Source organism: Pan paniscus, chromosome 11, assembly GCF_029289425.2.
Source record: "Pan paniscus chromosome 11, NHGRI_mPanPan1-v2.0_pri, whole genome shotgun sequence".
NCBI lineage: Eukaryota > Metazoa > Chordata > Mammalia > Primates > Hominidae > Pan > Pan paniscus.
In genome coordinates this window covers 113246593-113271468 of record NC_073260.2, presented here as the reverse complement: position 1 = coordinate 113271468, position 24876 = coordinate 113246593, and the positions used below count along the sequence as shown (strand labels likewise).

Sequence of the window (24876 nt, the reverse complement as noted above, 5' to 3'; positions counted from 1 at the left end):
TGACAAAAAAAGAAAAATTAAAAAGATAAATGTATTAACAAATTATATGTATGCATATATTTTTGAAGACAGGGTCTTGCTCTGTTGCCCGGGTTGGAGTGTAGTGGTGCAATCACAGCTCACTGAAGCCTCAACTACCCAGGTTCAAGTGATCCTCCCACCTCAGCCTCCTGAGTAGTTGGAACTACAGTCTTGGTCTGCCATGCCCAGCTAATTGTTTTATTTTTGTAGAGATGGGGGTCTCACTATGTTGCCTGGGTTGGTCTCAAATTCCTGGGCTCAAGCGATCTTCCTACCTTGGCCTGTCACAGTGCACAGTGCTGAGATTAGAGGTGTGAGACACCGTGCTTGGCCAACAAATTATATTTTTAATAATTTAACAAATGAAGTAAAATATTTTTATTGAAAAACAATATAAAAATTTGGGCAATCCTTAATACATAAAATAATTACATATATGTTACATTTATGGATACAAAATACAATTTATTATTGCTGAAAGTTTTTCCTAAATTATATAAATATAATGCAATTTCACTCAAAATCCCAGTAGCATGTTTTATAGACACAAAGAAGCCACACCACAAAAATAGCCTCATCCCCTAGATGCTGTCATGAGTCTGAGTTATTTTTTGAAAGGCCAATCTCACCAATTGATGGATCTAATTGGGCAGTCCTGAATTGTGATATCACACCCTATCTTCTACATTTCAGCTATGGTAGTAAGTACCTGTATCTTCCCCTCAAAAATATCCATACATAAAAATGACGATTCCTCCAAAGGTCAGAGAATGCCTAAACCACACTTGTTTTTTAAACTACATCTAAAATTGTAGGCTAATTTTATAATCAAAAAAGTATTTGAGTAGTTAGCCAATTATTCACAAAATATAAATTATGCATATATTACTTAGTTTTGGGTATTTATGGAAACAAATAAAATGCATATTCCTGATCTTGAGATCTTTGGAAAAAATGAGGCAATTAAACTATATTTAAAAATTTTTGATTCTAGAAGTTAAGGACTTCAATCTAAACATTTATACAGAGCAGTAGAACCAAGGAGAAGTAGTATTAGATCTGTTGGGAACCACTGGATTATTTGTTTTTTATAAGGTAGCATCAAAGGTAATAGTTGATGGATAAATGAAAATTTGCCAGGCAGAAAACAAATGTGAGAACTGAAAGCTGACGTAATATATCCCAGTACATCAAGTCACAAGCTTTTTTTTTTTTTTTTTTGAATTTTTCCTATTAGCTTCTCAGCTAGAAATATTGCTGCAAAGTATTCAGCTCCAAAACATTTGGAGATCAGCTTTATAATTCATTATGTGAGTGCTATTAACAATGTAGGCCATCCTGCAGCTTTCAGTTTTAGCTATATGCCTTTGCAACCTAGGTTCTAAACTCATTGCTTCTCTATAGCTGCAAGAGGGCATGTGCTATAAATATGTGAGTTAACATTACATGATGTGAGTTAAAATTGCATGATTTTAAAAAATTAATCTTATTAAGTTTAGGTGTCTCTACATTTTCCTGTTGTTAGGCAAAATCTGGCCTTCTGGATCTAATTAATCTCACATTCAGGTTTTCTCTCATCTTTATTGGTCTTAAATATTTTTGTAGATACGTAAATATATTTCAGGGATTACATACATTGTAATAAGGACCCCTTATAGGCCCTAAACCTAGTTTAAAGTACACTACTACTTATAACTATTGATTATTTGGTTTTAGGTAAAACTTTTAAGTAAGGATATCAGGATCTCCCTAGAGTTACACTGATTACAGTCCTCTTAATTTAGTAGGTACAATGGTTTTGCTTTTCACAGTTTCAGTTCCTGTGGTTAACCACAGTCTGAAAATATGCAAGTATGGTGTAAGATATTTTAACAGAGAGAGAGAAAAAAAAAGACCGCATTTACATAACCTTTATTATAGTACAATTATTATATTATTAGTTATTGTTAATCTCTTACTGTGACTCATTTATACATTAAACTTTATCATAGGTAGGTATGTATAGAAAAAAACATAGTGTGTACAGTGTTCCACACTACCCTCAATCTCAGGCATCCACTGGGTGTCTTGGAAAATATCTCCTGCCAATACGAGGGGACTACTGTATAGTAGCTTTAATATTAATAATGAACATTTAAATTCAGAAATTAAATATACACCGATCTCTCTGTCTTAAATATTTTCTCCCTTTTTCTATCTCACCCATCTGGTTAATGACTCTATTTTTAAGGTTTCAGTTTAAACATCATTATCCTAAGGGATACTTCACTCACCATCACCACTAATTTCCCTCCCACCTCCAGGACTGGCAGATCCTCTTCTTATATGCCTGCTTGTTTACTTTGTATTATTTATTAGCACTTATCATGGCTGACAGGTAAAACTGACTCAAGCAAGTACTTGCTTACCATGTATCTCCAATTTGGACTCTAAGTCTCATGAGAGAAGAAGCCAATTCTCTTTTTTATCTTATTCAGTACCTCACACAGTATTTGATTCTCAGTAAATGATTTTTGAATAAAAAATGAATAAACTGAACAAAATTCTTTTAGAAGACCTAGCAAGACCATTGGTGAACTACTTGAGGAATTGTCAGGCCAATAACAGGTGTAGATATAACTAATTAGTTTCATGTAAAACTAATTACTGTGAAGATAATAATGTACATCTTTCTTTGATCATTAATCCATCATCATAATGTGACCAACACAATTTCTAGCCACTAGCAGGTGAATGAGGGTCTCAGTCCTGTTTCTACTGTCTCTTTTTTTTTTATCCTGCATTACATGTTTTATTGTCTCACAACTAGTTTTTTCTATTTGACTCAAGGAATTCTCTAACTCACTTTAGATTTACACAGTTTAAAATTTTTTTATTATGATTGCATATTAGGGCCCAGGTATGGTGACTCATGCCTATAATCCCAGCACTTTGAGAGTCTGAGGCAGGGGCATTGCTTGATCCCAGGAATTTGAGACCACCCTGGGCAACATGGCAAAACCCCATCTCTACAAAAAACAGGAAAAAAATAAGAAAATAAAAGATTAATGGAGCATGGAGGTGTGTACCTGTAATCCCAGCTATCAGGAGGCTGAGGCAGAGAATCGAGTGAACCTGGGAGGCAGAGATTGCAGTGAGCTGAGATCGTGGCACTGCACTCTAGCCTGGGCAAAAGAGTGAGACCCTGTCTCAAAAGAAATGTGTATTAAGGATGCAGAAAATACAATATTTTTTAAAATTTAATTTTTTATATAATTTATCTACATTTCTGTTTTGAACCCTATTATTTTAGGTGGCAGAAACATTGACTTAGCCAACATGGCAATTCAGCACATCTCTGTTGCTCCAAATTGGAAACAAGTTGTTGGTGTGTGGAGTGAGGGCAAGGGGAGGGGTTCTTATAAATGCATGTGTAAACACACTTCTATGTGATCATCATCAGTCCATGTTGGTTTCCACTGCTCACCTTCTCTGACATTCCAGTTTTGGTCCCTATGGACGTTATTGTAGCATCTCTTTCCTTTCTAAAAGGCTGCTTTTAATCTCATTTCACACTACATCTTCTGGAGCAATCTACATGGCACAAGCAATATTCAACTGCTTCTTTGCTATGCTAGCTTTAGAGGAGCTCAGTAAAGCCAGGTATAATCTAATTTCTCTCAGATGCCAACACCTAATAATTCCTTGCATCCTTCTTGTCTAATTATCCCACTGTGATTCTATCTTGTTGCAAGAGTGGTTGGTCTGTTTTAGAGGTTTCAGGTATTTTTTTTCTTTTGTACTGAGTAATATTGTGAACTAAACTTTGGAAATTCAAGGTTTTTCTTTCTTGTTGTTGTTATTGTTTTAACTGCTCGCTTACCATAATCCCTCTTTCTAGTGGCAATGAATATCTTGGAGAATAACTGACATATTTGGGAGAAAAGTCAACAGGTAAAGAAGAAATCAGGGGATAATTGCTTAACATTTCCAAATATTAAGCTGTTATTAATAATTGTAACATAATTGTCTAGTAACTTTAGAATAATTTTATGCCTCATACTGAGGCTGGTATTGCTACTGCACTCTTTGCTTCACACTGGCAATTATAGCATGTTATTTTATGCTGAGTTTAGTCTCCTATATGTGCCATTCTTGCTAATTTACCCTACATCTGCTTTATATAATATTGATTTACTTTGGCCACTTTTTCTAAGAGCAGCTTAGACTTCCAGTCAGGCTGTCGGTAGATGGGCCACTATTATCTTTCTGATCTCACAAACACCACTACAATTACTCATTTTATCCTTGAATTCCTTTTACACAGGCCAGGATAGCTCAGGACAAGGACTGACCTCATACTCCTCAAGATTTCTAGTTTCAATGACTCCCATTAGTCCTGAAACATTAGTGACCTTGAGAGCTCTGATTTCATCATCCAGTAGCACAGAAGGACCTATTTGTGCTGCTCCTAGATTTAGTAAAGAAAGAAAACCTTGGGAACAGATTGCTTTCAGGAAAATTATACTCTGTATGAAAAAAATCCTTTATTGAAAGGATTTTGGTGTTTCCCCTTTTAAAAACTCCCCTCCTTTTTCTCTTCCTGTTGACTTTACTTGCAAATGTATCATATATTCTTCAAGATATTCATTTCCACTAGAAATAGGTATTATGGTTAGTGAGCAGTTAAAAAACAAAACAAAAACAAAAACAAAAATTCCCATTTATTAGAGCTCACTAGTAGTAAACGTCCATCTTAAACATATCAAACGCTATTTGTAGTTAGAAATAAAAAAGAAAACAATGGAGCTTCACAATACTTTGAATCCCTAAATTTCTCCCAGCAAACTACAAAGATTATCCTGGAAAATGGAAACTCTAACACCTGTGAACCTCCCCTTCCTCTCTTCCTTGTGTGCTCATTTTTTATACTTCAGCTAAAACATACCTGCCTTCTTGCACTCCCTCATTGACATACATATAGGAGGATTAAGTTACCAGCATTTCCTTCACCTTATCATTTCATTGGTAGACAGATGACTGAATTTTTCACTATTTGTATTGATAGGGTACAAATTGCTGATTATTTAATATTATAATTACTTTTCCTGTGTACAAAGTGATCATTCATAGAATCACTACTAGTTATAATTGAAATTAAAATATGTTTCTGAAAAATTAAAATTTAAAAACTAAGACATAAAAAATGTGGTCAAGAAAATTTGGAGATGTATTTTGCATTAGATAAATGCCTCAAGGTTTTCCAGATTTTGTATGTATTCAACATTAATATAGCTCTGGGTAGTGATTTTCCAACACATAGGGAGTTTCTCTCTCCACCCTCAGCAGTTTTCAGGTTCAATTTGAATCCTTGAGTTAAGAAAAAACTCAGGAGTGTATAAAATACAAAACTAAAGCCCTTGTTAAAAACTGCAAATGTATTTACAAAAAATTTGAAAATATCTATACAGCAAACATTCAACAAAGTTAAGAAATATAAACAACATATAAGTAGGCAAAGAATTTCTTTGACTTCCCAAGTGTTTTTAAAAATCATTTTTAAAGAGACAAGAGAAAATGGAAAAATGGACACGATATTGCCCAGGCAGTTCTAAGGAAACTGTAAAGGGAAATCAACATGAAATATTCAATCTCACTGTGAAGTAATAAATAATGATAAGATCAGAAACCATTTTTACATACCTGGCAATTATTTTCGAGTGTAATTTGGCAAGATCCGTCAAAATTAAAATGCATGAAAACTTGGGCTCTATAATTCTAGGACTGGGCAATTACAACAGGTATATTTGTATGGTATGCAAAGATAAATCTTGTACTTTCTGAAAGTATAAAGATTAGAAACATCCTATAGTTTCATCTGTGAAGGTCTACTTAGTAAATAATGAATCGCATTTTGGGGCTGTAGGTTACTTGAGGATAATATCAGATTCTTATGCATTGTTGACTTCCTGTAGGAGTTTGATGTGGGCACTTGATAAACTGTTTCTTGTGGTATTAAATGATAGGATTGCAAAAATTGATTTAAAATACTTGTGTAAGTTTCATGAATTATTGAGCGACTAGGAGATATATCAGGATATATATCAGGCATATGAGCAGTAAACAATAATGGTAGACACAGTATGTGCTCTTACTGACCTTGAAAAGCAAGATTCAGAGATTGTAATGTTAATTTACATAATAATTTTCAAAGTCATTAGTACTTTATCATCTATCTTTCATGGGATTAATTAGGACAAAAGGGAGAAAGCAGGTATTACATTGTAAATATATTTTTGATAAACATCTATCTATTAGTGAGTAATCTGCTTAGTTTTCTTTTCATGAGTAACAAATTAACACGAGCTTAGCTACATAACAACACAAATTTATAGTCTGTCCTATGCTTAGGTTCTCAAAACACCATAGTCAGTGTCATCTGCTGGGCTTTTACATGGAGGCTCAGAAAACAAATCTGTTTCCAGTTTCACTGGGTTTTTGTAGAATTCGGTTGTTGGCATTTGGAGGACTAAAACCCCATTTCCTTGCTGGAGGTCAGTCAGGGTGTCTCTGCCTCTACAGGCCACTCACCTCCATATTCAAACTAAGGAGGACAGGTTGAGTCTTTGCTTTGCTTCTAATCTCTTCGACCTCCACTTCAGCAGTATCACTGCTGTTAAAAGGTTTATGTGAATAGATTAGGTTTACCCAAATAATCTTTGTTTGGATTAAGTCAAAGTTAACTGATTAGTGACTTTAAAATCATCTGCAAAAAGTTCATTTTGCCATGTTACCTGGCATAATCAGAAGATGATCTCTCATGATACTCCCAGTCCTCTGGATTCTAGCGAGAAATCTAGAGGAGACATTTTAGGATTTTACCGCAGTCATATACAGTAGTCTCTCCTTATCTAAGAGGGATTTGTCCCAAGAACTCCAGTGGATGCCAAACTGTGGATAGTACCGAAGCCTAAATATATTATTTTTTAAATACATACATATCGTTGTTAAAATTTAGTTTTAAATTAAAGACAGTAAAAGATTAACAAAATAACTAATAATAAAATGGAGCAATTATAATAATATGCTGTAATAAAAGTTACGTAAATGTGGTACTGTACTTACCTATTTTCAGACCACAGTTGACCACGGGTAACTGAAACCATGGAAAGAGGAACTGTGGATAAAATGGATAGACTGTATTTGAATTAGGTGATTATGATTGACCATCCAGCTAGATCTTGGTGTTGCTATTGGTAAAAAAAAACAAAAAGTCTACTAGATTTTATTTGCATAGATATTCATCTGTATCTTTTAGTGGGCACCATAAGATAGATAGATAGATAGATAGATAGATAGATAGATAGATAGATAGATAGATAGATGATAGATAGATAGAATATATAATCTATGTATCTATAGATACAATATATAATCTATCTATCTATCTATCTATCTATATAATATAATCTCAAGAAAATACATTTTAAAGACAACATTAAGCATTTTACCCTATAGGTCTACACTAATGCTGGCTTACCTTGAAACTTTGTATTAGGAAGAGAATTGTAGATCAGTAGGAAAAAACAAAATATTCTTTCGATTATGATAAATAATCAAACAATTTGTTTTGGACATCCTTACATATTCATTTAAAAGAAAAACCCAGAAGTAAAAGATAAATTATTTAACTTTTAATTTATAATAATGTAATTAATCTTTTCAAATTATATTAAAAGCACATTGGTTATATCGTATATAGTTTCATCTTTTATGTTTTTAGTTAATAATATATTGCTTCTAAAGAATGAAATAAATACTATAAAATTCCAATGCACTATGAATATTCATTATTCTTTAGCTAAATCAACATTAATTATGAAGTATCTTTAAATTTTTACAAATTTCTCAATAACTATAATTTCCGTAATATGAGAAATCTTTTCTCATTGTTACTGTTAATTAAATGTAACTAGTAGCATTTTCTAAGTGCTTGGTCAATATTCTCATCATTCTTTTTGGAGGTGGGAGAAGGAGTTCACACAGGACAATAATCCTGTTTTACAAAAGGTAAAGTAGAAAAAGTGAAATGTAAATTTTCACTGCAGTTATTATTGTAAAGATGGAAAATCGAACCCAGACTGGTTGAATAATTTCCTAATAATCTCAACTTTATTTTATTGTTGAATCTATACATACTGGTACAAACTTTGTGATTCAAAAACATTTGTTATACATTTGTACTATATCTTAATTGAGACCAGGTTCTATAAAGGTATGGGGAAAAGTTTCATGAGGGTTTTACAATTTTTATTTACTCATACATTTAATAATTTTTTGAACATCTACTACTTATCATGATTTATGTTAATAAAATGGGTCAAAGAATTGGGAAAATCATTTCCAACTCTCCCTGTCTTTTATTTGGGGTTTTTGTCTGTAAAGTAACTGGTTCTTTGAACTTGGGAGTACATAATGACTTGTGAGTAAAATAAAACTTCTAAGCTCTACTCCTTTTTTTTCACTTTACCAATATTATTTACAAGCTACTGTTAGAATTTGAATATCAGTTGTTTGAAAATGGCAGTTGGAGAGTCAGTGTACATGGTTTAAGATTCAGAGTCATACAACTTAGACTTGCTTTTGACATTATCACTATATGACTTTGGCACGGTAATTTGTCTTTCCATGTTTCAGCTTCTTCACATCGAAAATGGGGCTAATGGATGTCATCTCACAGGATAGGTAAGAGACTTAAAATGTGCTAAGCACATAGAAAGTGGTCATTAAATGCTAGCTTTATTATTATTATTATTATTATTATTTTTTTTTTTTTTTTTTTTTTTTTTTTTTTTTTGAGACGGAGTCTTGCTCTGTCTCCCAGGTTGGAGTGCAGGGGCGCGATCTCGGCTCACTGCAAGCTCCGCCTCCCGGGTTCACGCCATTCTCCTGCCTCAGCCTCCCAAGTAGCTGGGACTACAGGCGCCCGCCAACACGCCCGGCTAATTTTTTGTATTTTTAGTAGAAACGGGGTTTCACCGTGTTAGCCAAGATGGTCTCGATCTCCTGACCTCGTGATCCGCCCGTCTCGGCCTCCCAAAGTGCTAGGATTACAGGCGTGAGCCACCGCGCCCGGCCACTTTATTATTATTTTTATTAACTATTTTAGTCTGATAAAGGGTGAGATTCAAAAAGAATACAGTAAATTATAGTAGTTTCTGACATGATAATAATATTTTTTGGAAATCATAAAAATGACTGCAATATCTTAGAACAACTCTTGCTTTTTACCAAAAGTACAGTAAATGGTGAAGTTCAAAATTATTGTTATCACATTTACTAGACACATTTATTGGCTTCTGTGAAACACTGTTTTAAGCACTTTAAAATTATTTTTACTTATTTATTTATTTTGAGATGGAGTCTCGCTCTGTTGCCCAGGCTGGAGTGCAGTGGCGTGATCTTGGCTCGCTGCAACCTCCCGCCACCCGGGTACAAGCGACTCTCCTGCCTCAGCCTCCTGAGTAGCTGGGATTACAGGCAGGCACCACGAAAACCTGCTAATTTTTGTATTTTTAGTAGAGACGGGGTTTCACCATGTTGGCCAGGCTGGTCTCGAACTCCTCTCCTCAGGTGATCCACCTGCCTTGGCCTCCCAAAGTGCTGGAATTACAGGTGTGAGCAACTGCGCCCGGTCGCATGTTAAAATTATTAACTCATTTAGTTTTCATAGCAATGCTTTGAAGTAGTTAGGGAAATAGAGAAACGATATATAATAATATTATCTATGTTTACATTCCTAGTGAAAAAGACAAGATTTAATTCCAGGCTTTCTCTCTCAGGAATCCAAAATTCTAAATGAAAAGCTATCTACTTCTTAATTTTGAGTATTATAAAATGATCAAAACCCTAAAGGCATTAGGTATATCTTAATAATTAGAAGTCATAGGTGGAGTTCAGAAATTCTGCATTACCTTTGACATTTGCTATTTCAAATAATATGGTATTCCCAATAAACAGCAAGTATGAAGGGAAAAATCCCAAATATAATTGTGAAAATTTCTATCTTCAACATCATTAACATATTATTTTCCTACAAAAGTACATAATTTCAAAGTAATAGATAAATATTCACAGCCTAATTCTATAATAAATAGTATGAAATATCATTTTATATAATTGATGCCAACTATTTATCTAAGAACAAGATAAACAAGGGGAATTACAAACTTATTTATATAATCTCCACATTCATATTGCCAATTTTCTACTTTATATTTTCCTAGGTTGTCCCGAATGTCCTTAAAAACAATCATGTTACATATTGGATTTGTGATCTTTACCTTTCCAGATCTTACTCTTTCAGTGTTGTTTTGTCTATCACCTTCCACTCTAATCACCCATCACCAATTTTTAAACATTTTAAAATGTTTAGCTCCTATGCACCAGTAACAAGAATGCGTCTAATAAAATCTTTGTAACTTCTAAAATCATTAATAATTCAAAACTGAATCACTTATGACAAGGCATGAACACTAAGTGTTCATAAGAGTAGAAACCAGAACTTATGCTATGCATTGAAAAAAAGAAATTATTTCAAACAAATATAGTTCCAATGGGAGGCAATCATACCCAATGGAGTGCTAAATTTAAGAAGACTGATAATGTCCCTTGTCAGTGAGAATCTGGGACAACTGAAACTCTCATCCTTTGCTGGTGAATGTGTAAAATAACAAACACTTTGGAAATCGGTACACATTTTGTTTTCATAAAACCAAATAAATTCCTCCACTGTGACTCAGAAATTCTACACTTTTCGTATTTATAGCCAAGAGAAGAAATGTCCAAGAAAAAAACTTGCATGTAAATGTTCTCAAAAGTTTTATTGATAATAGAATAAAACTGAAAATAACCCAAATGCCCTTGAAAAAGATAATAGATAAACAAATTGTGGTTTATCCATAGAATAGACTACTGCTCGGCAACTGAAAACAAAAACATCCAACGAACCAAACAAACAAAAAACCCACTACTGATGCAACACAACTATGAAACTCTAACAATTTTTTAACTCTCCTGAGAGAAAGAAGCCAGGCACAAATGTGTACATACATTTATATGTATATACACATAAATATAATTCTATTTATATAAATTTGTGAAACCAGCAAAACTAATAGATGTTGAAGAAAATCAGAAGAGTTATTACTGGAAAGGAGTCGTGATCCAGACCCCATGAGAGGGCTCTTAGATCTCGTGCAAGAAAGGATTCGAGGTGGATCCACAGGGAAAAGTGAAAGAAAGTTTATTAGAGAAGGTAAAACAAAAAAATGTGGCTACTCCTTAGACACAGCAGTAGCATGGGCTGCTCAGTTGCTTATATTTATTACTTGTTGATTATATGGGAAACAATGTATGAATTATTCATGAGTTTTCTAGGAAAGGGGTGGGCAATTCCTGGAAATGAGGGTTACTCCCATTTTTAGACCATATAGGGTAACTTCCTGACATTGCCATGGCATTTGTAAACTGTCACGGTGCAGGTGTAAACTGTCATGGTGCTGGTGGGAGTGTCCCTTAGCATGCTAATGCATTATAATTAGTGTATAATGAGCAGTGAGGGTGACCAGATGTCATTTTCATCACCATCTTGGCTTGGGTGGGATTTGGCCAGATTCTTTACCACATGCTGTTTTATCAGCAAGGTCTTTGTGACCTGAATCTTGTGCTGACCCCTTATAGCATCCTGTGACTAAAGATGCCTTAACCTCCTGGGAATACAGCCCAGCAGGTCTCAGCCTTATTTTACCCAGCCCCTATTCAAGATGGAGTCACTCTGGTTCATACACCTCTGACACAGTGATTGCTTCTTGGGATTAAATGAGAAGAATGATTACAGAATGTTCTGGAGGTGAGTTTCATGAGTGCATATATTTCTCAAAACCCAGATCTGCACATTTAACTTTAAATTATACCTTAATATAAAGATGAGATGCCAAAAATAAATATGACAGATTAAAATAACTCAGATGAAAGCTTGTATATATGACACTACAGTTATATCCTACAGCCACAGCATCTGCATAATGGGATTGAGAGAAAAAAAACTTTTATATGAGGAAGACCAGCTCTCTTTAGTCATCAGGCTCAGAGAGACATTGAAATGCAGAAGCAGTCCACATCACACTCTCCTCTTGAGCTAAATAATCACCTCTTGAAGCCACTTGCTTTTTGGCTTCTAGACTAACTGACACTAAGTAGCCATAAAATGCCATACACCAGACACCATAAGCTTGTACTCCATGGTTCAACAATGTGCAGCCAATCACTGACCAATGTTATTTCTGTGCCCAGTTAGAATTCCTGTCAAACAACTTTGCATCAGCCCATTCGTTGTCCCCTTTTTTCCTTTAAAAACATGCCTGTAAGAAAGGCCTGACGGAGCGCTCCCAAGGCAACATGAAACATTTCCCAGGCTGCATTTGCCAACCTTGGCTCAAATAAATGCTCTATGATAGTGTTGCCACGCTTTCTTCTTTCTGGTTGACAGGTCACATTTATTTGCCAAAAATAGTTACTTTACTTTTAGACAGGTGCAAAGGCAGTTTTGGGAAGACAGAAGTAGGTATATTTTTAAAATTTCCCCACATTAAATCCATGTGTAGCTCCACTGGGATGAATATCAGACAGTCTCTTCTTCCTCATCTTGCTCCTTTTGTTCTATTGTCATTTAAATAGAAATCTCTTTTGTCCTGTGTTCTGATTTCCTCTCCTACCAGTTCTTACTGTATTCTGGTAGTTGGCTATAATGTCTTTACATTCATGGTGGTATTTCTTTCCTGACTTGAGCCTGAAGAGTATTCAGAGATTTCTTTATGGTAATATAAATGATGCAGGATTTTTCTCGGTCCCTTTGCCAGGCTTGCAGCAGAAGGTGCCCTGTCTACCCGGCCCACCAGGCCATGTCCGGCTTGTGCTCCAGCCCCTGGCTCCTACAGCTACTGCAACTGTGTGCTCAGCCCCTGGTAGGTGGTGGTGTGTGAAAGAGCAAGTGCAGGGCCCAGTCAGCTGTTCAAAATGCCAGCACAGTGATGGATTCCATGCAGGACTTGCTGCTGGACCAGGCATGTTTCCCCAAAAGGAATGTGGTGGCACCCAGGTAGGGGTGCACATGACCCCGAAGAGACTGGAGGGGTGTTGCAACTTGCTAATTAGCTCTTTTAGTCCTGCCATCCACAGCCTGACAGACAGTGGCATGTTAACAGCACAGTCAGCCTCTTGCCCTGCTCTGGACCATAGCTCCAAGGCTGGCTCAGCCCTGCGATTGCTTCCCATGGTGTAGAGTGGCTGCCCTCCTCTGGCAAAGAACAGATGACCAAAATGTTATAGCTGTCTGAGTACCCACGTTTGGTGGGTCCTGAATTCTCATCCCCCATCCAAGAAGAATGAGGATACGCTGACAACCAAAGAGTGAGGGAGGTGGAGTTGAATTTTACTGAGTAATGGAATAGCTCTTAGTGGAGAAGGGATGTGGGGTTGGTCCCTCACCCAAAGTTGGGTGGTTTCTCTTCCAGTGTGGCTGGGTCCGGGGCTTTTATGGGCTCAGAATAGGGGAGTGCATGATGATTGGCTTGTGAGTATGCAGAAAATAGTTAAAGGCACCACTCATAGGTAAGCATAACAGTGTAAAAAATCAATTAGATAAGGGTAAGTATATGTAAAATAGGTGAAGGGTGGGGATCAATGAGAGGAAAATGCACCAAATGGGAAGAGAGGTTCTCAATCTAGTCCTTGGATTTACCTGGGACTTGCAGCTAGGCTTTAAACTCTCTTTGGCTTGAAGGTGTTATTTCATTGGTCACTCACCCCTGTCTGCCTAGGATTTGTCTATCTCCTGCCACTATCATAAACACCATTCCAAAGTATTTTAAATTCCTTACAATGGAGTATCAACCAGGCTTTTCTCCTAATAGGGCCCTTCCTTCATAACAAACTATGAATAATTATCTGTCACTGTCTTACCAAAGACCAGTTCCCTCTACGGGTGAACAGAAGTAAAGAAGGTGACAAAAATAGGTTGGGGTGACAAAACAAAATGCTTTCCTGCTGTACTTACTTCTGCTATCTGAGGAATAATTCTTAAGAGAGCAAGGTATTATAGAGCTGAAAGTGGCTCCGAGAAAATGATGCAGTAGGTTTCTCAGTCTTTGGCATGTCTCCAGACTCAGCCTTGTTTGTCTCTCCTAACATCTCACCTTTTCTTTCCTGTGCTCCCAAGGGCAGGCTGCACATGTCTACCAGTCCCTATGAAAGTGTTAGCTGATAATTAAGATGATAGCTAAAACCTAAGGTGTTAGCTGACACAGTTTAAGGTATAAGCCTCCTGGTGAATTTACACTTTAATCAGGGACTTTGAAAGGTGAAATCCTAATTTTGTTCTTTTCATTTTCAATGCTCCATCTTTAACATTTTTTATTATGAATATTCATGAAGAATATTCAACTCATGTAATTAGGGTGAAATAAACATATTTATAACTAGATCTATCAGTTCCCATAATCTGATCCTCTTTCCATCTGCACTATTTATGAACAACATTCAAAACAAAACAGTGGCCAAAACATAGATATATGGACCACATCATGCAGAGCTACTTATAATTGCCTTTATTTCCTTCAGCCAACTCTTTCAAAAGTCAAAATGACTATTAGTAACCTTAATAGATATTTAAAATTGAAGCATGGCCAGCATAGGATTCTTAGCTCCTATTAATATGAATAAAATTGGTGTGATTTCTTAACCAAAGAAAAATGGCACAAACTTGCCAGACAAGTATTTTATTGACCTTGTTCATATTTATTCTAATTGATTAATTTCAGGGAAGAAAATGTCATAACTTTGGAGGGTGACAATATCTTTGATTATTTTAAAAGTTTTACTTCATTTCACAAACCATTCTTCTGTAATTTCTATGGTTTTCTTAGTATTATATCTGGATAGTACACTTTCACTAACTGTGTGCTTTCTTACAGTCTGTATTTTATATACAGTTGTTGGTATACCACTTATGACCTTTTCTATCTAGGTAAAGCATTGCCAAGATCTTCACATTAGATGATTTTCTAACCAAGTCATCCTTCTCCTTTTCATCTGAAATAATTTTATGTTTTTTCATTTAACCTATTTCCAGTTATCAATATATATATTTTTTGAGACGAGGTCTAGTTCTATTGCATAAGCTAGAGTGCAGTGGCACGACCATAGCTTACTGCAGTCTCAAACCCCTGGGCTCAAGCAATCCTCCCACCTCAGCCTCCTGAGTAGCTGGCCCTATGGGTGCATTTCACCAGGCCCAGCTAATTTATTTTATTTATCTATTTATTTATTTATCTATTTATTTATTTATTTATTTATGTCTTTTGTAGGAATGGAGTCTTGCCATGGTGCCCCAGCTGGTCTTGAACTTCTGGGCTCAAACAATCCTCTTGCCTCTGCCTCCCACAGTTATCAATATTGAAAGCCAGTTACTGATGATAAGATAGGTAAGACTGAACCATGGCTGAACTTATGCATTAATTAATGATTGGGAAACCCCTGAATCTTTGTGCCGTGAGTTGAGAAGTTTGATCTGCCATCAATGCAAAAAGATGTATAAGAGGCTGAAAGTTATTAAGGGCCTCAGCGTTAGCAAGGCAGAGTGGAAACAGAAGGATGTACATGGGGTTGGACTAAATGCAATATTCCTGCTGTTAGGCAAATGATTACCTGTGGGAGGACGGTGTAACAGATCCAAAAGTTTGAATGACTGTGAGTATAAAAGTAACACTGAAATCTGAGGATAGTTAGAAGAGGTTTAGGAAGCATGAGTGAATTCAAATGGAATATACTGAGGTTGAGTTACCAGAAAGATATTTAGAAATATCTTGAAGATAATATGACATTTTAGAGGTGACGTTAAGAGAATACATATGTCTAGAGAATTATATCTCAGAATTTAAATTAGTAGAATTGAGAAGTAAGTTTTTGTTCCCAGAAAGAGGATAAGATGAACCAGGAGTGCCAGTGAACAAAAAAAATCTTTGAGAAATATGCAAAAATAAGAAATGGGAGGAAGGAATGATGACCAAAGAGACTAAAAAGGAGTAATCTGGGAGGTGGAGTGAGAACTGGTGTCATATATTTCACAGAAAATGAGGATTCAGAAATATTAAAAAGAGATGTCATGTCTAGTATTAATAGCTGTCATTAATATGCACTAGACCCTTTACTAAGTACTTTAAGTACCTTATCTCATTTAGAGTTCAGAACATCTCTTTAAAATAGAAGCATTAGATGCACAAAGTAATAAGTCTCAGAGTTTCCTAAGGGCAACTATTCAGAAATTAACAAAGCTAGAGTTTGAATCTCAGGCTGTATGAATGCGATGTAACCACCTACCTACATTATCTTAAAAAATGACTGTATCCTAAGATTGAGAATGAAAAAGGGTCAAAGTGTTTGTTAACTAAAGAGTGATCTTTGAAAGAGTAGTTTGGGATATGTATCAGGATAGAAGCTTAGTGATAAATAATTGAGACGTGAATGCACAGTAGACATTGTAGAGAGTGACAAGAAATTTGGCCCTGAAATAGACAGCTTAGTTTGATGGGTTAGCTGAGTAGAACGAAGGAAATACATTAAATGCTCTCTCTCTCTCTTTTTAATGATTAAGGAAACTAGAAAATCACTGTGTGTTAACAGAATCGTTTTACATTTGTAATATGGTAGTTCTGTGGGTCATTGACTCAGAGATGAAAGCTGACACAATTGAATAGCAATTTATGCTCACTGATGCATCACTGGGAAATGACCTAAATTAGATAGCCCTTGTTAAAAGTAATTACATACATGACATTAAAGAAAGTGAAATGCTAAAATACTAGGCAGAAATAAAAAAGAATTACATTAATCTTGTAGAAAATAATGCTTGTTTTGTTGAAGAAATATTAGTATTCATAAACTTTAGACTGTATCACTTCCTGGCACAGATATATAAGTTAAAAAAATCTGAAAATATATACATATTCATAAGCCTGGGATGGTGCTTTTCAAAATTAAAAGAAAGTGACCAGAGCCTTAATTTTATTTTTCTTCTTCCAAGACATGAGTAATTTTATAATTGTATGATATATTATAGTAACATAATGCAAAGCATGTCTGGCTGAGAGCCACTATTTTGGCTCTTGTGAGAAGATTTGTATAACTGATATTTTGATTGAAGGTTCTAATTAATTCGACAACATTATCCAAACTTTGAAGAAACTAAACATATTAGAGTATGAGATAGAACATTGGTGTATTCTGTAAAATTTCATTTGATATGGCCCACAAAGGTGGAAGAAAATTCATTATTTATTAATATTTATAATATCATTTTTCTAAGGGACAGAAGACATGTACTTTTTCATGCTGGGGCAGCTGGCACTTAATTCAAATGCACTGTTCTTCACTCTAACACATTAAAAGACATTTTGACACAAATAATGCACATTTTTAATACCTTCAAATATAAGCATACACGTAAAACACATTAAATGATTGTCTATGGGCAGTATATGGGCCAGGATACGAACACACACACACAGACACCTACAGACACACACACATACACACTTCTTTTGTCTAGGTGTGGCCATGTGACCAAGTTATCACTAAGTAAATGAGAGTAGAAACAAAATATGCACTCACTAGAGGGCCTCTTCTATCTATAGGAAATGTCTCTTTGGGCTTTCTCTCCTTCATGCGGATATGCAGTCACCCAGTTCTGACTATATAGAAGACACAATTACCTTGGAAAGAGCAGCCCAACAGTATGGAAAAAATATTCCTTGAATGACCTCAGGAAAAAATGTTTTCTTCATAGCCTAGATTTTACTGACTGTTATAGAAAGGAAAGAGATAATAATAATACATTGTATTGAAGCAAGCTTTATTCTCAGTTGAATCAGAATTCCAAGGGAAGAGACTAAGATTTGTTTGCCTTGTCAATGACCACCAATAACAATGACATTCACATGCAAGGCTGAAAGTTTTGTACCACTAACTGTCCCCAAGAAAGCCTCATTGGAAAGTATTATTAATTGTAAGTTAGAACAAAATAATCTCTTTGGAAGGGCTGTAAATTATCTAAAATCTTCCATTTTTCTTCTCAATTATACAATTTTTCCTAATTTACACAAATTAGGAAAAGAAAATTCCTATCTTTGTTGCTCAAGATTCTCATTCTACACTCATCCCACAGGTAGCCTTGCCCGGCTCACAGAAGTACATTTTATTTTATAAATACATATACTTGCCCATGCAATTTTCCATAATAAAATCATGTAAGCCATAATATTTAAATAATTTTTTTTCATTCACAAAAATATTATGGACAGATTCCATGTTCAGCACATATAGTTCTACCTCTATTTTTTCTGGAAATGCTGCTTCGTATTTGATTCTATTCCTCTGCAAATAGTGGAATAGTCATTTATCATGGTTATTTAGATTGCTATCAGTATTTTTCTATTACAATATATGTTTTAATAAGTTGTTCACAGGTGTGTATATAGATTAATATGTATTTATGTACTCAAGCTACTATTTCTCTAGCTAGATTCATAGAAGTATGGTTATTCTGAACACAGCAAGCATAATTCATCCTAAAATCTTTCACCCAAAATGTTGGCCCCACAAATAATATATTAGAATATCCATTCTCTACACTCTCACCACCAGATGTTAGGTTTTCATCTTCAGAATATGATTAATTAAAGTTTTTGTAAGTGGCCAATATCAGATATAGATACACATGACATCTCTAAGTAAAATGTGTGAGGAGAATTATTTAAATATCGAAGTTCACTCAGATAACATAAAGTAGGGTAATGGCTACTAACAGTTGGTGTGTGTTATATATAGTTAACTTTCTGTTAGGAAGCATAGTAATTACATTGCCCCTTTTTAACCTTTCAAAATATATGTAATGTAAATGTTCTCTTTTTGTTCATATTGTTCCCTCTAGAAGCATCAGATGGTGTAATCTGGATTTACACCATCACGGTAATTGAAACATGTATATATTTGAATTGCTTTCACAATTGTGAAGCCTGAATTTAATTATTTTTCTTAAGATGGGTAGTAGGATACAATCACAAAAATAAACAATATATTCCCTGCTGTTCATGGCACTGTGTCAAGTACTATACAGCATGAAGCTAATACAGAGGACATTACGTTAATTTTCAAAGATTTGCATTTGAAATTCTTTAGGATAAAAATTAACATGGAATGAAGTTGACTGTGATTTGAAATAATCTCATATTCTTTTATTCATTTCTATTTTTCTTTGCTACTTTCCATCTTTTTGTATGCAAGGGTGAGGGAAATAATTGACTATTTTCAGAAAGAGTAAAAGAGAAATGTCTAGAAAACATGATGTAGTAGAGTAACTGAGAAACTTCAAGCAATGTAAAGCAAATGGGGCTTTAAAAGATGACACCTAGAAAATCTGATTTTCCCAGAGTCTGAATTACTAGAATGGGAAAAACTATACAGAAAACAGAATAGTGAAAACGTGTGCAATAAAAATGAAATACACCATTTTATCACCTCAGAAATCAGACCAATAATAAATAAATATTCTGTGAAATGCAGGCTTTGCCATTAAGATATCAAAAGCCTTTATACCAAGTGGCAAGTTCTTTAAAAGAAATGAAAGCAAATTCCAAATTGAGGGTATTGTTCAATTTAAAAATTTATAAGATCCTGTGATTCCTCACACAAATGTAATATGGTGCAGAACAACACCAAATTACCATTCTGCCCTCATCCTACGCCTGAGGAGTACATTACTGGGAGGAAGACAGGTTTCAAATAATATCAGAGAAACATATAGGGTAAATGTGTGTGCAAAATTCCCAGTTGTGCTTGTTTAATTAGATGCTGGTAACAGCAGCAAACAATAGTAAAGAAGGCATGGAAATAGAGTGTTAATGAGATTCAAATAAATCAGATATCACTGTTGGAATACAGATAAAAGACAAGCTCCAGTATATCTGCATTTTAATCAGCCTGATCACAGTTTTGATGAATGTGCCAAAGGGACTGTTCTTTGCTCTGTTTTCATAGTGAGTGAAAGGCAACAAAAGGAGCAGTTTTGATTTTTTACACTTCCTGACAGATGAGTCATATGGGATTAATGTTGGAATTCATTAAAGCTAGAATTCTACCTAAGGATCATATTTCACAGGATATATACATTACCATTTTATAAAGGTGACATTTAAGAGCCTGGTTAGCTATTTAACAGATTTTGGCAATTGGACAGGACCTAAGTATATACACATGATATTACTAAATATATATGCATACATAAACACACAGCACAAAGTGTGCTACATTGCTTAGGAAAATATTCTGAGCCATACACACAAAAAATTAATTTTGCTGCTATTAAATAAAAGCAAGAACTCCCAAATACAGAGTCATTCTAATTATCTAACCATGCATTAACCAAGTTTCTAGAACTCCAAGATATTTTAAGAAGAAAAATTATTTTATTAGGTAAATATTTACTAATAAATTAACTGCTAAAGATCAGCCGCCAACTAGGTACTCACCACTTAACATTAGAGTTTATTCCACTTGGGTCAGGCACAGTGGCTCATGTCTATCCTCCCAGCACTTTGGGAGGTCAAGGATCACTTGAAGCCAGGAGATCAAGAACAGCTTGGGAAACATAGCAAGACCCGGTCTCTATAAAAACTGAAAAAAAAAAAAAAAAATTGGCTAGGGTTGGTGACACACACCCATAGTTCAGGCTATAGACCTAGTTACTCCCTTGTCCCAAAAAAAGAAAACAAAAGAATTCATTGCACATGGATAAGTCAGTCTTATACTGAATCTCAGGTGCATAGAACATTGACATTATAGTGCAAATATAATAGAAAATAAGATCCAGTGAAAATTACAGATCTTGAAAAGATGCAAGATTTTATGAAGTTGATGAAATTGCTGGAGAACTGCTCAAATAATCTACAAGAACTTGACAAAGGAGATTTTTTGATAATTAAAATGGATAACGGTCAAGTTAATTTTCAAACAATGTTTAATACTTCAAAAGAGGATGTCTTGAAGATCAAAAGACCTAGGATCATTGAAGAATGGTAACACTCCTGAATATTTTTCCTAAATACCAATTTTGAGAACACATTATGGAAGCCAAAGATGAAGCAAGATATACTATATCACACCACCAAATAATACTTTTAGAAACAAAATTTGATTAATAATCATTTATTAATATTTAATTTGTCCTAAATTTCAGATCATATATGTAATTATGAATCAGAATTTTTCTCAATACACGAAAATATTTTTAAAGATAACATTTTAAACATTTTTTCTTCATTTACTATTAATTTAGACACTCCCATCTGTGCCTGCAATATAAGTTTGAATCACTGAACTTATCTGATTGACTTCTTTAGGCTAAAATATCTATCATTCTGCTAGGCCGGGCATGAATAAGACATAGCTCCTTTACAGAAGCTCACAGTTTACTGTAAAGAACATTCATGTCAACAATAACAGTATTCCACTGTGATAACCAGAATAAAAGTTGTAAATTAAAATGTGAAATTTAAATGCAAAATTTGGTATCTTGGGTCACAGAAAAAAACACATAGATTCTATTTGGTAGAGAAACAAATGAAGTCATATTTTTTGTACCTGTCTATACTTTTCTTAATTATGAAGATTCATTTGATATTGTTATGAATATATGTGTTTGTATTAGTTTATATTTTCTATATTTGCCACATTTTATGTTAATCTTTTCTCTCCTAGCATGCATAATTTATCTCTGACAGGATTTCACAACATTAAATCAGCTTGGGGAATATAAAAGGACATCATAACTGTAATTCTGAAAGATTCCAGGAAAAGAAAGATGGCTGTGTGAAAACATGTACTTGGTCTGAGAATGACAAAGGGTAAACATATAAAAAATTAGAAATCTTTAGAAATAAGTGCTACAAATTGATTTACTGAAGTGGTAGTCTAATTTTGCTCTTTTGCAAGAAAAATATCTAACAAATATCAAGTCTATATAGCTTGTCAGTTGCTTTTTCAGATACAGTCACGTAACATACAACCATAATTTGGTCAAGAATTGACCACATATACTATGGTGGTTTCATAAAATTACAATGGAGCTGAAAAATATCTGTTGCCTAATGATTACTTGATGAAAAGTATATAGAAAAGGAATACAAAAAAGAAAATATTTTTCTATAGCCATAGAACCGTGCTTTTTAAGGTGTTATTGTAAAAGAGTCAAAAGTTTTAAAACTTTAAAATTTATAAACCTAAAAAAGTTACAGTAAGCTAAGGTTAATTTATTATTAAAGAAAGAAAATTATAAAATAACTTCAGTGAAGGCTTTACAGTGTTTGTAAAGCCTACAGTAGTTAGTGTACAGTAATATCCCAGGTCCTCACATTCACTCAGCACTCACTCAGAGCTTTAGTCCCGTAAGCTTCATTCATGCTAAGTACCCTACACAAGTGTAGCATTTTCAATCTCGTATATCATATTTTTAGTGTACCTTTTCCATGTTTAGACTTGTTTAGATGTACAAACACTCACCATAGTGTTACAATTGTCTACAATATTCAGTTCAGTAACATGCTAAACAGGTTTGTAGCTTAGGAGCAATAGGCTATACTATATAGCCTAGGTGCATAGTAGAATTTTCCATCTAGCTTTGTTTAAGCACACTCTATAATATTCGAACAATGATGAAATTGCCTAATTTGGGGGACGTATGCTATGTCCTCTGGATAAATAATTTTCTAGTTCTAAATTAAAACCCTAGAGAGTGACCATACACCTTAGTTTGCCTGTGATATAACTTGTTCATATCACATGTATTAAGCCACCTTAATGTTTATAAAGACTTTTTTATTCTTAGTGTCCTGGTATAGAAAATGAATTATATGCTTATCGTTCATGGTAGACTGTATTTATGTGAGTATAAATGTAATATAAAATACATACTTTGCAGCAGAGATACTAGAGATTGCCTGCCATAAAGTAATTGCTTTTTACTGAATAAAATGTGTGTGTTTCCAAATAAAAATTTATGTGGATTAGACCACAGTCTGAGCATGTGTTGTAACAGTGGATGCAAATCACTATACGGCTATTGCATAAACTTCATTTTCTGAAAATTTGTGTGTGTATTTTACAATTCTTTGGAAACTGAATAAATTTTGCAAATAAATATTTTTTAAAATAACAGAATTCATCATTTTAAGATAAGCTTCTATTCTTTATATTTTTAAGGAAAATATTACCAATTAATTCACGACCTGCCATTGATTTTCAGACATATCTGATTTTCAGACATGTTAACAGGTAGATTAAAAATTGAAAAAAAGCAGTACAATATTTCTACTCTGTGTAATAACAAATTAATAAAATGGTATTACTGGTTATCACATTATTTACTCTTTATAAATATATTTGTGTTAAGTAGACATCAGTGCATCAATTGTCCTGTGGAGGTCATCATATTCTGTTCTGTGGGATCATAATTTAACAAGTCAGGAGGCTGTGCAATATATCTTTCAAATGTTTAATATTTCTAGATATCTCACTTATGTTATATGTGAATTCAACATTGCACTTATTTATATTGAACATGTTATGGTGCCAGAATCTTTCCTAACGATAATATTCACCCATTTTGACTTATGAATATTTGTTTAATAACCCATTTAGGTCAGGCACAAAATCGAAATAACTCTATAATAGTGCATTTGGGGAAGGTTCATTTTAACAATTCAGTGTATTTTCTTATTTGCAATCACATAGAATAGGGTTGGCTCTCAAGCCTGAAGTTAAGCTGGAGTTTAACACATATATGGAGAAAAGACATTTGTTGGCAACTACCATTCTGCTTTCTGTATCTATGAGTTTAATTTTTTTTAGAGTTCACATATAACGTAAGTGAGATCATACAGTATTTCTCTTTCTTTGTCTGACTTATTTCACTTAGTAAAAGGTCCTCAGTTTCATCCATATTGTTGCAAATGGACTTCCTTCTTTTTAATGTCAGAAATATACCACCATCCCTGCCCCCACCCACACACATTTAACTTCTTCCTTTCTGATTTGAATGCCTTAATCCCTCTTTTTGTTTTGTTTTGTTTTGTTTTCTGTTTTTGAGACAGAGTCTCACTCTGTCACCCTGGCTGGAGTGCAGAGGCATGACCTCAGCTCACTGTAACCTCCTCCTCCCGGGTTCAAGTGATTCTCCTGCTTCACCCTCCTGCATAGATGAGATTACAGGTGCATGCCAACACACCTGGCTAATTTTTGTATTTTTAGTAGAGACAGGGTTTCACTGTATCGGCTAGGCTGGTCTCCAACTCCTGACCTCAGGTGATCTACCACCTTGGCCTCCCAAAGTGCTGGGATTACAGGCATGAGCCACCATGCCTGGCCTGAATGCCTTTATTTCTTTTTTAACCTAATCACTCTGACAAGTACTTCTATTACTATGTTGAATAGAAGTGGGAATCCTTGTGTTGTTCCTGATCTTAGAGGAAAAGCTTTTAACTTTTTTCACCATTGAGTATGATGTTACTTGTAGGTTTGTACTATATGGCCTTTAATATGTTGAGGTACGTTTATTCTATAAGTAATTTGCTGAGAGTTTTCATGATGAAAGAATGTTGAATTTTATCAAATTCTTTGTGCATGTGTGTATTTATTGAGATGATCATATGATTTTTGTTCCTCCATTCTGTAAATGTGGTGCATCACATTTACCAGCTTGTGTATGTG

General features: G+C 34.5%; 1 long non-coding RNA gene across 1 annotated transcript in view; it reads left to right on the top strand.

Moving 5' to 3' along the window:
- Window positions 1-23310, top strand: part of LOC117981633 (uncharacterized) — a 49336-nt gene extending 26026 nt beyond the window's left edge. The window contains exons 3-6 of the long non-coding RNA XR_004673209.2: window positions 8698-8745; window positions 12921-13025; window positions 15426-15542; window positions 21871-23310. This is a non-coding gene — a long non-coding RNA (uncharacterized LOC117981633). The remainder of the gene's footprint in view (window positions 1-8697; window positions 8746-12920; window positions 13026-15425; window positions 15543-21870) is intronic.
- The last annotated feature ends 1566 nt before the right edge of the window (window positions 23311-24876 follow it).